The following is a 14,061-nucleotide window of genomic DNA, read 5'->3' as shown; positions in this document are numbered from 1 at the left end:
TGGTGATGGGGCCTCAGTCATTCACAACCTACATTAAAGTCTGCATATGCTGCAATACAGGATAGCACTATGCAATGTGTGGAGGATGCAGGTAATTTCATGAGGACATAGACAAGCAAATCAAATGGAGAAGATGTAGCACATGGCCATTCAAAATAGAAAGCATTTTTTAAATAGTGAGAGTCATAGGGTCACACCGCACGGCACCAGTTCATACAGCCCAACCTAACCATGTCTCATCTAAGCCAGTCACATTTGCCCATGTTTGGTCCATATAGACAATAGACAATAGTGCAGGTGTAGGCCATTCAGCCCATCAAGCCAGCACTGCCATTCAATATAATCATAGCTGATCATCCACAATCAGTATCCCATTCCTGCCTTCTCGCCATATCCCCTGGCTCCGCTATCTTTGAGAGCTCTATCTAACTATCCCCTAACTCTTTACTATCCATGCATCTCTCCAAATGATTTCATGGTTATTATTGTTCGTGCCTCGGCTATTTCTTCTGGCAGCTTGTTCCATACACCCACCACTGTCTGTATGAAAAAGTTGACCCTCATATTCCTATTAAACCCTTCCCCTCTCACCTTAAATCTATGCCCTCTAGTTCTTGATCCTTGGAAAAAGACTGTGTGTTCACCCTATATATTCTCCTCATGACTTTACATACCTTTATTAGATCACCCCTCAGCTCCTGTGCTCCAAGGAATAAAGTCCTAGCCTTCCCAACCTCTCTGGGGAGTCCTGGCAAAATTCTCATGAATTTACATCCCTTCTGGCTGAATAGCATAATTTCTATAGCAGGGTGACTAAAACTGAACATAATACTTCAAGTGCAGCTTCATTAACATCTTGAGCAACTGAAGTTGTACATAACGTCCTAACTTCTATAATCAATTCCCTGACTGAATGAAGGCCAATGCGCCTTCTTTAACACCCTATTTTATAGTGACACCTCTTTCAGGGAACGATTTATTTTTATTCCTAGATCCCTCTGCTGGACAACACTCTCCTGGGCCCAACCGTTTACTGAGAGATTGAAATGTGTTTGTATTCTGAGGGGATACGTGCACAGGAATCACCAAAAATTAACATGCAAGTAGGATGGGAATTCCAGAGCAGTGTTCAAAGCTATTCAGTGGCCATTCAGGACATAGATGAAATCATTTGTGTTTTTCAAACACGGCACAGTGAGTCTTCATAATTTTCCACTAAAGAGGGCGGTGGAGGCTCAGTCTCTGAATGCACTGAAAGATCGATAGGCTTTTAGCTATTAGGAAATTGGGATATAGGGACACAAGGAAGGAAGCACTGAGGTATCAGACCAGTAATGATTTTATTGAATAATGAAGCAGTCTCAAGGAGCCAAAAGACTTATTTCTACTTCAATTTCTTATGAACTGGTCCTTTCAATTATCTGGTTCAGATTCCTCTCTGAATTATTTATTCATTTGATGTTTGTTGAAAACCTGCTGAATGAAAATTTGCTGTCACATTCACCAACTAGTAACATTCACTGTATTTTTAAAAAAAATACAGTGTTGGAGTAAGTCAGTGGGTCAGGCAGCATCCCTGGAGAATATGGATGGGTGATGTTTCGGGTCAGGTCTCTTCTTCACAATCAAGTTCTTCAGAGATGCTGCCTAATGTTATTCCAGCATTTTGTGTCTTTCTTTGTAAATCACCATCTGCAGTTCATTGTATTCCCAAAGGTAATTCACAGATTGTAAAGAAGTTTAGAATATCCCAAGAATATCATAAAAGGCATGTTTAGATATCCAGCGATTTTCAACCTCTCACCATTTAATACTTTCATATGATTCCCATGAAATCAGACATTCCTCGACTTACACAATAGGCAATTTATGTAAACTCGCACTTAGTTAAATAATTATGTATTCAATCCCTAGTGCAATCAAGGCAGTTTGTAATTTTCACAACACGGCCCAATCATTCAAATTTACATCGGAAACATGGGGCCTGTAGAAAGTGCCCCAATGGCAAGACAGGACTCAAGCTGGTAATGGTGGTGGTACTTCCCAGAAAGCCACACGTCACAGAAAATGCCCTGAATGCAACCAGACACCACTGAGACAGTTAATTCCCTCAGTGAGTTCTTTCGGGCAGGGAAACGGGGATGGTGATTCTGATTTGCGTAATGTCTCACCAACGTACAGGTTCACAGAACATAGCCCTTACGTAGGTCAGGGAGTGCCTGTACAATAATGCAATTGTTCATTTAGAAAATTCAGTTTTATTTTCTCTCCTTTATGAATGAAGTGCACAAGTGTAACTTGTATGTGTCAGGGATTGCTACCATGCGTGTGAAAGAGCAAATTTATTTGGATGAGTTGGAGAGAATAGAAAATACTTTTCTAATTCCCCGATGCTGAAGCTGGGGAGGGGAGGGAAGGGGAAGGGTGAGGTTTATTTTCCCTTCATTTTGGGGAATAATAAAGATTCTAACGCTCAACATTTTCAACGTTCATAATAAAGGAGTAAAGAATAAAAAACATAAGCACACTGTTACCTATGGCTGGTAATCGCCACCATGGACCACTTCTCCAATAAAAGTCTCCACTCAATAAAAGTCAATTTGCAGCAAATCATGTTCATTGCTTTTGTCTCCTGCATAATGCTCAGCCATCCTCCCTGCTTGAACTATGCTTTTATGACTTTCATTACCAGAGACAATGGTCCAGACAAAATATCTGCGATAACCTTTAAGGTTTTCACTATAATGGCAATGGACACATTTTACTGTGTGGATGAACTGGAGGAGTCAAGAGTCAAGTCAAGTCAAGAGTGTTTTATTGTCATATGTCCCGGATGGGACAATGAAATTCTTACTTGCTGCAGCACAACAGAATATGTGGATATGTAAACAATTTACATAATGGGGAAGAGAAAAAAAAAGAAAAGTTCAATAAATAACAAATAAAGTGCAATAATAATATATTCTTTTGCAGTTCAGAGCTCAGAGCTTATTCGTTGCTGTGTTTAATAGCCTGATGGCTGTAGGGAAGAAGCTGTTCCTGAACATGGACGTCACAGTTTTTCAGGCTCCTGTACCTTCTTCCTGATGGCAATTGTGAAATAAGTGTGTGGCCAGGATGGTGTGGGTCCTTGATGATTTTGGCTGACTTTTTGAGGCAGAGGCTACGATAGATACCTTCAATCGTGGGGAGTTCAAAGCCGGTGATTGATTGGGCAGTGGTCACAAATTTTTGTAGTCTTATTCACTCCTGGAAGTTCAAGTTGCCGAACCAGGCCACGATGCAACAGGTCAGAATGCTCTCTACCATGCACCTGTAGAGGTAATCTTCTCAGGAAGTAGTCTCACTGATGTGCCTTCTTTATAATTGCATCGGTGTGCCGGGTCCAGGCAAGATCTTCAGAATTAAGCACACCCAGGAATTTGAAGTTATTGACCCTCTCCACCATCGTCCCATTGATGTGAACACGATTGTGGGTCCTCATCCTTCCCCTACCAAAGTCCACAATCAGTTCCTTGGTCTTACCGATGTTGAGAGCCAGGTTGTTGTGCTGGCACCACTTGGTCAGTTGGTCGATCTCACTTCTATACACTGACTCGTCCCCATCTGTGATTCGTCCAACAACAGTGGTGTAATCGGCGAACTTGATGATGGAGTTTGCATTATGTGCGGCTACGCAGTCATGGGTATAGTAAAGCAGGGGGCTGAGCACGCAGCCTTGAGGTGCTCCCGTACTAATTGTTACTGAGGATGAAATGTTTCCGCCAATTCAAACAGACTGTGGTCTGTGGATGAGGAAGTCGAGGATCCAATTGCAGAGGGATCTAACAGCCTTTCACGTTCAACATTAACTCTTAAACTTAGAAATCTTAATCACCCTATCTGCAGAATGGCAACTTTAAGACTTATCCACTGTCCCAGATTGGTACCATGTGTAAACATCTCTTAAAAAAAAGTGATGTTACATTGTGAGCTTCGAAATATGCAGTGTTTCTGTTTAGCTGCCCACATTTATTAATATTCATACGTACATTTGAAGATCCAAACCTGATATTATAATCTCTTCTGTCTAGTATGTTTAACATTTAAAGAAATTGAGATATATCCTTTTTAAATTATTATTGTAATTATTTTTAAAGTGCTGCTGATATTCAGGGGTAACCTTACATTATTAGTATTTATATACCATGATCTGACTGTATTACAATACAAAGTATCTTTGTATACATTTTAGGAACAGAGATCACAACTCCATAAGTTTTCTTGCACCTTTTGCTTGCTCCACTGCGAAATCTCCTCGAGGTATGCCTACTTCGACGTTCTCCTCCCCTCTCCGACGAGTTCTACAACACCCTGTCTCGCTGCTTCGCCTTTCTGATTCCTCCTGCTCTCCAGCTATCTCTAGTTTCCCTTTCCCCTGTGTCTCAGTCTGAAGAAGGGTCTCAACACAAAACATCACCCATTCCTTCTCTCCAGAGTTGCTGCCTGTGCCACTGAATTACTCCAGCATTTTGTGTCTATCTTCAGTATAAACCAGCATCTGCAGTTCCTTCCTACACATATCCACAAGTTTTAAGTTAGTTAAGATTAAAGACAAAATTGGACCTTGGGGGAAGATACTAAACTGGGATGAGATAGATAACTGAATTATTAGGCAGGATCTAGGGAGAGTAAATTGGGAGCAGTTGCTAATGGGATAAGTCCAGATAGTGCATGTAGGAGTCATTTAAAGGCCAGCTGATCAGAGTTCAGGACCCGCATGTCCCAGTAAAGAGGAAGGATTATGATGCAAAGAAACGAGGAAAGAGGAAGGATTAGGATGCCAATGAAAAGAAACCTTGGATCGCCAAAGAGGTTACAAATTTGATCAAAAAGAAAATGGAAGCACATATGAGGTTTAGAAAGATGAAATCAGACAGGGTCTTGGAGGAATATAAAGCAAGCAGGAAAGAACTCAGTGGAAAATTAGTAGGGCCAAAAGGGGCCATAAAATGTCACTGGCGAGAAGAACGAATGAAAATCCCCATGTTTTTAATATGTCGACGATAAACAAGACCTGCCAAGGGTGGTGGTAGAGTCAGGATAAGGGGCATTTAAGAGAATTTTAGATAAGTACAATAATATGAATGGAAGGGAGGGATGTGGATCATGTTGCAGGCAAACGAGATTTGTTTACTTGGTAACATGTTCAGCACAGATATTGTGGACTGAAGGGACTGTTTCTGTTTTATGTACTGAATCCACTATTTATACATTGTTGAATCATGAAGCTTGAGCCTTTTTAATGCCATTCTGTAAATCTTTCTTGTAATTTCATTTCATAGATCACCTTACTCCAGGCATTTTACTCGATGTTTAATCTAACCTCTACAGTCTTTTAGCAGCCACATGATTCAAAAATCAATTATTTTTCTCATTGTTCCCTGATTATAATTAAGCAGTCTATGTTCTTCTATGTATTAATGGAACTTTCAAAGACACTTTAATGGATGTTTCGAAGACACTGGTAATTACCAGTGTTGGTGAACCATGCAATAAGTTTTCAACTTTAGTGAATGAAAGTTTGAAGTATACCTGACGTTTTCACGAGGCCTTTGTTTTGTGAAATGCAGCACAAGGAGCATTAACCAAACTCATCCTGTCTGTTTAAGAAAGAACTGCAGATGCTGGTTTATATCAAACCTAGACACAAAATGCTGGAGTAGCTTAGCGGGCCTGGCAGCTTCTTTGGAGAAAAGGATTAGGTGACGTAACTGGTCGAGACACTTCTTCAAACCAGAGACCCTGTCTGTTCTCTGGCTCTCTTGCTGTTCGATTTCTGAGTTACTATTGTTCAGCAAATCACCCAATTATCATTTGCAATGATGAGAGCAAGACTTTTAATAATTCTGTCGTAAACTAACAGCCATTCACACTTATTATACCCACAGACACATGATCTAATCAAATTCTTTACAGGCTGAACTGACCTCTCACTAAATAATTCGGAGTTTGTGTATGACAGAAATTCCATTCTGGTACAAATTGTCTGCATTCGATATTTGCAGAAAGTGTTATATACTATGCAACCTTTTGATAAATTGAACATTGATTAAAACTTGAAGCAGGAACTTGGTATGAGTTTGCTACTAAACCAGACACCCTCCCAATGCTTTAATTAATGTGAAATTTGCACAAAACTTCAAAAGTTTAAGCCTGCATTATAACTAACATAAGCAATTTGACATCAATGTCTATATTTACACTGGGCACCACGCATATTTTTTTAATGCTAACACAATGGTTAGTGATTCCATCTTAATTCACATCAACTTCTTGTTTATGGAGAAACAAGGAACTGCAGATGCTGGCTTACAAAAGAAGACACAAACTGCTGGAGTAGCTCAGCGGGCCAGGCAGCATCTTGTTGCCCGACCTGCGGGGCTAATCCAGCACTTTGTGTCTTCATGTTTATGGAAAATCTTTGGTCACTAGACTGATGCATGTTTTGGTAGAATCTTTTAAGTTTTGATCTCCCTTCTAACATGTTGCGGATGATGTCTAGAGAGCAAACTTATTTCAATGAGATCATTTCGATGCACATGTTTTTGATAACAAAATAAGCAAAATTACCTAATATCACTGACCTAAACTGATAAGCAAAGAGGATATAAGAACATACTGTAATGTAAGCAGATACAAGGCACATATTCACTCATACCTCTTCACCATTCATCAGGATCACAGCAGATCTTCAATTTCAAGTCCTAATCTATCCCGGTGGTTTTGGACACCATGACATACTTTGTCTGTGCATTATTTAAATTGGAATGGAAATTGTAAGAAGACAATGACATTGTAGATGTAGAAAAATGGAGTGCTCATAGCATTTATCAAAATGGACTACTGCCTAAACTTTTATTTCAGTATTGAGTTTAGGAAATGGAAATTAGATTAAAATCAGACTTGAGGTGAGGAAATAATGAATAAAAAATAAAAGGAATGCCCTGCAATGGCAATGGAAGCGAAATGATAATGCAATCAGCTGTTTGGCCAGCCCTGTGCTTGAAACTGCAATGGCAATGGAAGCAAAATGAAAATGCAATCAGCTGTTTGGCCTGCCCTGTGCTTGAAACTGCAATGGCAATGGAAGCGAAATGATAATGCAATCAGCTGTTTGGCCTGCCCAGTGCTTGAAACTGCAATGGCAACGGAGGCAAAATGAAAATGGAATCAGCTGTTTGGCCTGCCCTGTGCTTGAAACGGCAATGCCAATGGAAGCGAAATTAAAATGCAATCAGCTGTTTAGCCTGCCCTGTGCTTGAAACTTCAATGGCAATGGAAGCGGAATGAAAATGCAATCAGCTGTTTAGCCTGCCCTGTGCGTGAAACTTCAATGGCAATGGAAGCAAAATGAAAATGCAATCAGTGTTTGGTCTGCCCTGTGCTTGAAATTAAAATGGAAATGAAATGAAATTAGTTGTTTGTACTGCCTGAATCCACTCATTTCGGTCCACAAGGCCCCCATTAGCTAGAAACCAGTCACGTTTGCTCAAAATGCCTGTATTAGCCCAGGAGGAGCACTTTGGCCCAAAAGGCCCGTGCCAGGCCAGGGAAAGTCCAGAAAAAGTGCATTTCACTGAGATTTCACTCAGATTTTTTTTTTAAAGAGCCCCTTTGGCTCATCAGGCCTGTACTAGCCCAGGAGGAGTCCCTTCAACCCATCAGTAAGTATTCCCCCTGCAAGTATTAAACCTCACCCCAGTATTTTTATCCCTCCCTTCATTGGCTCCCTGTGAGATCCAGGCCAGGATAGAATTTCCACCTTCATTGATGTGATCTGCAGAAAAAGATGAAAAATGTCTAAAATTGATTCTCCACCCTCTCCCCCTTCTCTCTCACAGTCTCTCACCTGTTTTGGGCAGAACTTTTGGCAGTTTGTGAGCTGCCAGCCCACCAGGCCAACAATCAATTCGGCCCACATTGTCCATACTAGCCTTCTGGAAACCAGTCCCTTCGGCCCACAACACCAATACTAGCACTCCAGAATGCCCCCCCCCCTCACTGGCCACCAATATTGGAATTGGTGGAGAGGTGGAATATTGCATTGGGGAACCAGCCCTCCCATGTGAACATGGGACCCAACGGGTCCCACTTAATCTATTATATTAATATTATTAATTGGCCCCTTTTACTCCATCCCCGCCCTACCCGCTGACGCATAGCCCCCAACTCACGGCGTCTAGAGAGGGAGGGGGGTAGAGAGAGAGGGCAGAGAGAGAGGGGGCAGAGACCAAAGCCTTTCCACCGTCTAAAAGGCACAACTTTGGAGTGCGATAAAATAGTCTGCCCTTGCCTGGATGAGTGCCATTCTTACAACACTCAAAACGTTTAGCACTGTTCAGGACGGGGCACCCTTAGATTGGCATTCCATCCTCCACACTATTTTCAATCTCTCCATTACCGGCACATTGTTGCTGCACTGCATACCATTGACAAAATGCACTCCTGTTACTTGCTGTAGCTTCTCGGACAGCACCTCCCAAACACATAATCACTACCATCGGCATGTATATGGAAGCACTAGCACTTGCAGATTTTCATGCAAGTTGCACACCATCCTGACTTAGAATTGTCTCTTTGTTGTCGAACTCTCTATCCACCAGGACTGTTGGAGTATCTTTATTTGAGGTATGTCAATAACCTATCATTCACGAACTTATCCAACCACCATCTTTTCAAAGGCACCTGCACACTGGCAGTGAATAATGCCTTTGACATTAATGCCCATATGGCAATAAATGAATAACACCAAAAAAATCATATTGTGTGAATTACTTGCACATATTGATGTCAAAGATTACACTGACAGCAGTTTCAGCCACAGAACTGACATTTTAATACAAATTTGATTGAAAGGAATCGTTTTGTGGCTGTAATTTTCTCATCTAGATTTGGAAAAGTAGCTTTTTGCCAGCAATTACTGAGCATGCACCAGGCTGTTTTATCTGAAAATAGAAATAGAAATACAGACCTTACTCTGATATTAATCTGCATCATTCTTAGTGAAATGCTTTTGACCCGCATGAGGTGTCATTTGCTTTTGGTGCAGAAACATTAATAATATCCTCAAATGATAACCAATAATTATATGTAGTTTACAAGCAAACATTTGCGAGTTTTAAACATCGCATCAGGGATTGCTAAACATAGACATGATAAAGAGACAACTTAATTATTTCATAATAAATAAAATAGTAACAGTCCGTCAGTCCGTGGGCAAGAGGGGCCTACCGTGCACCCCCCCCAACCCCCCCCCCCCCCAAGATCCTACTTCTTGGTTCTTGGGTGTCATTTTGTTCATTGGTATCTCCTCTGTTGGAAAAATGATGTTCCCAAGCCAAAAACTCATTTGAACTATGTTTTTTTTTAACCCTCTATTTCAATCTATGTCAAAATTGTGTGTTTTTTCCACACCTTGCCCTCTTTCTTGTGGCCCTCTTCCATCTTCCTATGCCAACCGGAAAGCAAATCCATATTTCCGTGTGCAGCACTGGAAGCGTGATGATGGGGATGAAGAATTTAAACAGTGTAAAAAAAAAGATCTGGCATGGAAAGTGAGTATTGAGAAAGGTCAATAGCCTCCATCTTGGGTTGTATTTGTCGCAGCAACAGACGAGGTGCCATCAAATGTGACCACAATTGACTACTATCCTGTGATCAATCATCCCATCATGGAATTTAGTACAGTTCAACAGTGTTTACGAGCTTCTGAAGAAGCAAGTCATGAGGTTGGGCAAGAATATATCATTACAACTTTCGACTTGGGTGTCTGCATGAAGGCATATCCTCTCATGTGGAGTCATCCTGCAACGTACAGGAAACACATTGCTGTATCCACAATTATCTGCAATTTCTTGCAGTCTTGGATGGAGCTGTTCCCTAACTATGCTTTCTACATTTATAGAGTAGAATCTGTTAAATGTGGCATGTGATAAGGTATCCAATGGGGTCAAGGAGATCCCTTTCTTCCTTCAACATGTTCAGGTATTGACTTGCCATGATGATAGTCATATAAACAAATAGAAATTAAGTGACTGTGCTAATTGAAACATATCTCATGCAAGATCCCCCAAATCCTCAAAATCCAGCAAAAGCAACCAGATCAGTTCTTGAAACATCTGCCAAAAGGGCTTAGGATTGTGTCCTTCCCCAAATTCAGATTCATTTAATTACATTTTACGGGAAATTGACTTCAAAAAGAAAGTTGTTTTTCTAAGGAAAACAATTACGCAAAATAAATGACAAGAGGTTTTTACAAGTTGTTTTTTTAGCACGATAGGAGGTAGCCTTCACTGACAGCAGTGAGTTGAGATCCTCCACATCTGGTGCACAGTTAATCAACATACACATGGGTAGAGCAGTGCTTCGTCTTACATATCATCACAGTGTAAGTGTCTACATTAAGTAGACGACAATATGACTTAGACAATAGACAATTAACAATAGACAATAGGTGCAGGAGTAGGCCATTCGGCCCTTTAACTTATGGTTAAATCTCTTACAATCTGAAGTATCAGTAAGAGCCGAACAAAGGAAGATGGTCAAAGTTGTTGAATCTCTCTACTTGTTGCTGCTTGAGCAATCTCCACAGACCTCAGCTAATGGTTCTGGAATTCTAGAGCAGTGTTCTTGACCCAATCAATGGCCTTCCTTGACGCTACTCTTTACTCTCCACTCCACTGTCAGTGAAGGCTGTCTCCTATGGTGTTAAAATATATATATTTTAAATAACTTTGCAATTTATTTTGGATAATTGTTTTACTTGGAACAGTAACATTCTCTATGATGTGTAGGAAGGAACTGCAGATACTGGTTTACACCGAAGATAGACACAAAATGCTGGAGTAAATCAGCGGTCCAGGCTGCATCTCTGGAGAGAAGGAATGGGTGACGTTTCAGGTCAAGACCCTTCTTCAGACCCTCAGTTACTCCAGCATTTGGTGTCTACTTTCGTTTTGATGTCAGGTTCCCATAAAATTTGGGGAGGAATTAATTAAATAAATCTGAATCTTCGCATAGGACACAATCCTGTACCCTTGTAGCAGATGTTTCAAGGCCCTAAGGTCATCGGTTGTTGGTCGCAGGACCAGGCTGCATCTTTCATAATGGTCCCAGACGCCATATACCATGAGCATCTCCCTGGGCCTTGGCACCACAAGGCCCAGTAAAAGTGGAGAGCTGGGTAAAACAACACAATTGACATCTGGTGGGCTCTGGCATCAGGTTCACGGGTTGTCAAATCTGACGTTGAATGTTCATGGAAATCACTTTGGACCTGTTTAAAATAAAAACTAGAACATTTTGAAATGTTAATTTATTTTGCAAATATAAACACCAAACTGCTGACATGGATAACCAGGTAATAATAAATAGTTTAATGTCACTTAATTAGATCAGCAGTTGATTTCTCCTAAGTTCCCAGAACCAATCTACACTGGCACAGATTCAGCGGGCAGATTTCCCACCCTGAGAGTTGGGCTCTGCTTAGTACTATTGACGCCACCCAGGAATAGCTTGTGTCCCTTTAGATCCATTACCGATCACAACAAGAAGTTCAGCTCCGATGGTATTTGTTCAACGTACGATGTATAAATCAAAAATGAAATGTTGTCTCCAATGCAATCTTACAGTTATTTTAAAATCTCCTCAAACACAAATCTATTACCACTAATGAAAAGCAGAACAAAATAGGCACAATCTTTAAATTTGAGCCAGTCTACATCGGAAGGAAAATAAATTACAAATTCAATCACATATAATGCTCTCAAATCTGAGTTAATTGGAATTTCCTCGACAGTTTGATAGCGTAGCAAGGAAAGGTAGAAATGGATATTATACCTAAATATATCAAATCAAGGCAATTGCATTTTCTTTTAGCCCAATTATTTGTCATTTGATATTGGCCATGTGCCTCTACCCTCCATTTCCTTTGCTGCTTAATTGCTTCCACTATATTTTACCGAACACAGTTGTTAAGGTGGTCTGACCTCAACCCCTTCAAGTTTGAGCAGAGTTGTCGTAATTTTCTACTTAGTTACATGTTTCAAATTTCTCATTTAGCTTTTCAGCGCACTTTTTTTTTCCTGTTAAGTATTACACCTAATATTCCTCCAGATCATTTTATCTTCCCCTTTTTTTTGGCGTGCTATGACATCCACGATCTATTAACAAGAATTCCCTTTTTTTCTTATAATCGGTTGTGCATCATGTATTTGCTCATATGGACTTCCTGGCATATGTTGTTGCTATTGCTTGCTTCCTCACCTCATCTATCAATGTACTTTTTGTCAGCTTCTCCTGCCTTTAGTTCCCTTAACTACTTTTTGACCAAAGTTACTCTCATGTGGCATCCTGTTTATTTTGTATACATTTCCCTTGAATAAAATGTTGGGGGGAAATATGAAAACCATGATTAAACCATGAATGCTTAAGTTTAACTTACACATCTAATAAGATACTTTTTTAATGCTCTCTTGTTTCTGGATACTTTGGTTTCCATTTAAAATAATGTTGTTTTCAACAAGGCTTGAGTACAAAAAGCAATTAAACTTACATATTCATAAAGCAGAAATAGACAGTCTCAACAGAATCAGCTTCAAAAATGAATATATGTGTGTTGGTCAAATCCATTAAGTTATCCCCTTTAAAAACATCTAACTTACATAGCATTAAAGCATTAAAAGTGATAAGATTGCAAGTATGAGGGACACTGCCTCTGCACATCATTTAACTTCAATTTTCTATCTCCCTCCCCTGCCATATTCATACAAAACATAACAGAATTGCAACAAAAGGGTTAGACTACAAGAAAACAAAAGTTTGTGATCAAACTTCTGGAATGTATTTAGGATTATTGATCTGTGTAATTAATCTGTGTAATAACCATCCTACAAGGAATGGCACAGGCATGACCCAAACAGGGTAATAGACTGAGAATAGAAAGTAGAAAAAAAACAATTGGGAAATAGTGTGCAAAACATAAACTAGTAAGTGACTTGAAGATTGAAGGAGAGAAGGTGCAATCACTAGGAGTGATACAGAGAATCTCTTCAAGAAACACAGCAAAGCAGAGAAGGGGAGAGATCGAGGAGGGAGAGAGAGGGGAGAGAGTGATTGAGGGAAGGGGAGAGAGAGGAGAGGGGAGGGGAGAGGGGAGAGGAGGAGTGGGGGAGAGGGGGGAGAGAGGGGGGACAGAGAGAGAGAGGGGGAGAGAGGGGGAGGGAGAGGGGGAGAGAGAGAAGGGGGGGAGAGAGGAGCGGGGGGAGGAGAGGGGAGGGAGAAAGGATGGGGAGAGAAAGGGGGTGGGGAGAAAAGAGGGGAAGAGAGGAGGGGTTACAGGAGGAGGGGAGCGGGGCGGCAGCTCGCGGCCCGGGGGCAGCTCGCGGGGGGGCTGCAGCTCGCGGGTGGGAGACGGCAGCAGCTCGTGGGTGGATGTCTCTCGCAGTGCAGACACAGCACGTAGAGCCCGCAGCACGCAGAGCCATTGTGACGTCATCAGCCAAAGCCGCTCGGTTTCCATTTTCAAAGACATTTCAGATTCGTGAACATTTTCATAAATAACGAGAAATAAAGCATGAATTTTTCAGATAAGATAATTTTGGACTCTGCGGGATAAAACTCTACAGAAATATGTAAAAATGTTCCCGTTTGCATGTCGTTTTTTCGAGTAGATGTGATCAAACACATACAAATAAATACACAGACACAGACACAGACACAGACACAGACACAGACACAGACACAGACACAGACACAGACACAGACACAGACACAGACACAGACACAGACACACAGACACACAGACACACAGACACACAGACACACACACACACACACACACACACACACACACACACACACACACACACACACACACACACACACACACACACACACACACACACACACACACACACACACACACACACACATCCAATATCAGAGTTTTATAGTTATATAAGGATGATGATCAAGGAAAGGTAAAACCCACAATGGTTCATTGTTGGCTGTGGGCAAGGT

The 14,061-nt window shown here is 41.0% G+C and overlaps 1 protein-coding gene across 2 annotated transcripts in view; it reads right to left on the bottom strand.

Annotated features, from left to right (window-relative positions):
• dok5 (docking protein 5) overlaps positions 1–14,061 on the bottom strand; it is a 277,194-nt gene that overhangs the window by 141,954 nt on the left and 121,179 nt on the right. The window lies entirely within an intron of this gene.

Source organism: Amblyraja radiata, chromosome 23, assembly GCF_010909765.2.
Source record: "Amblyraja radiata isolate CabotCenter1 chromosome 23, sAmbRad1.1.pri, whole genome shotgun sequence".
NCBI lineage: Eukaryota > Metazoa > Chordata > Chondrichthyes > Rajiformes > Rajidae > Amblyraja > Amblyraja radiata.
The sequence above is the reverse complement of the archived record's forward strand: the minus strand, read 5'-3'. Positions and strand labels throughout refer to the sequence as shown.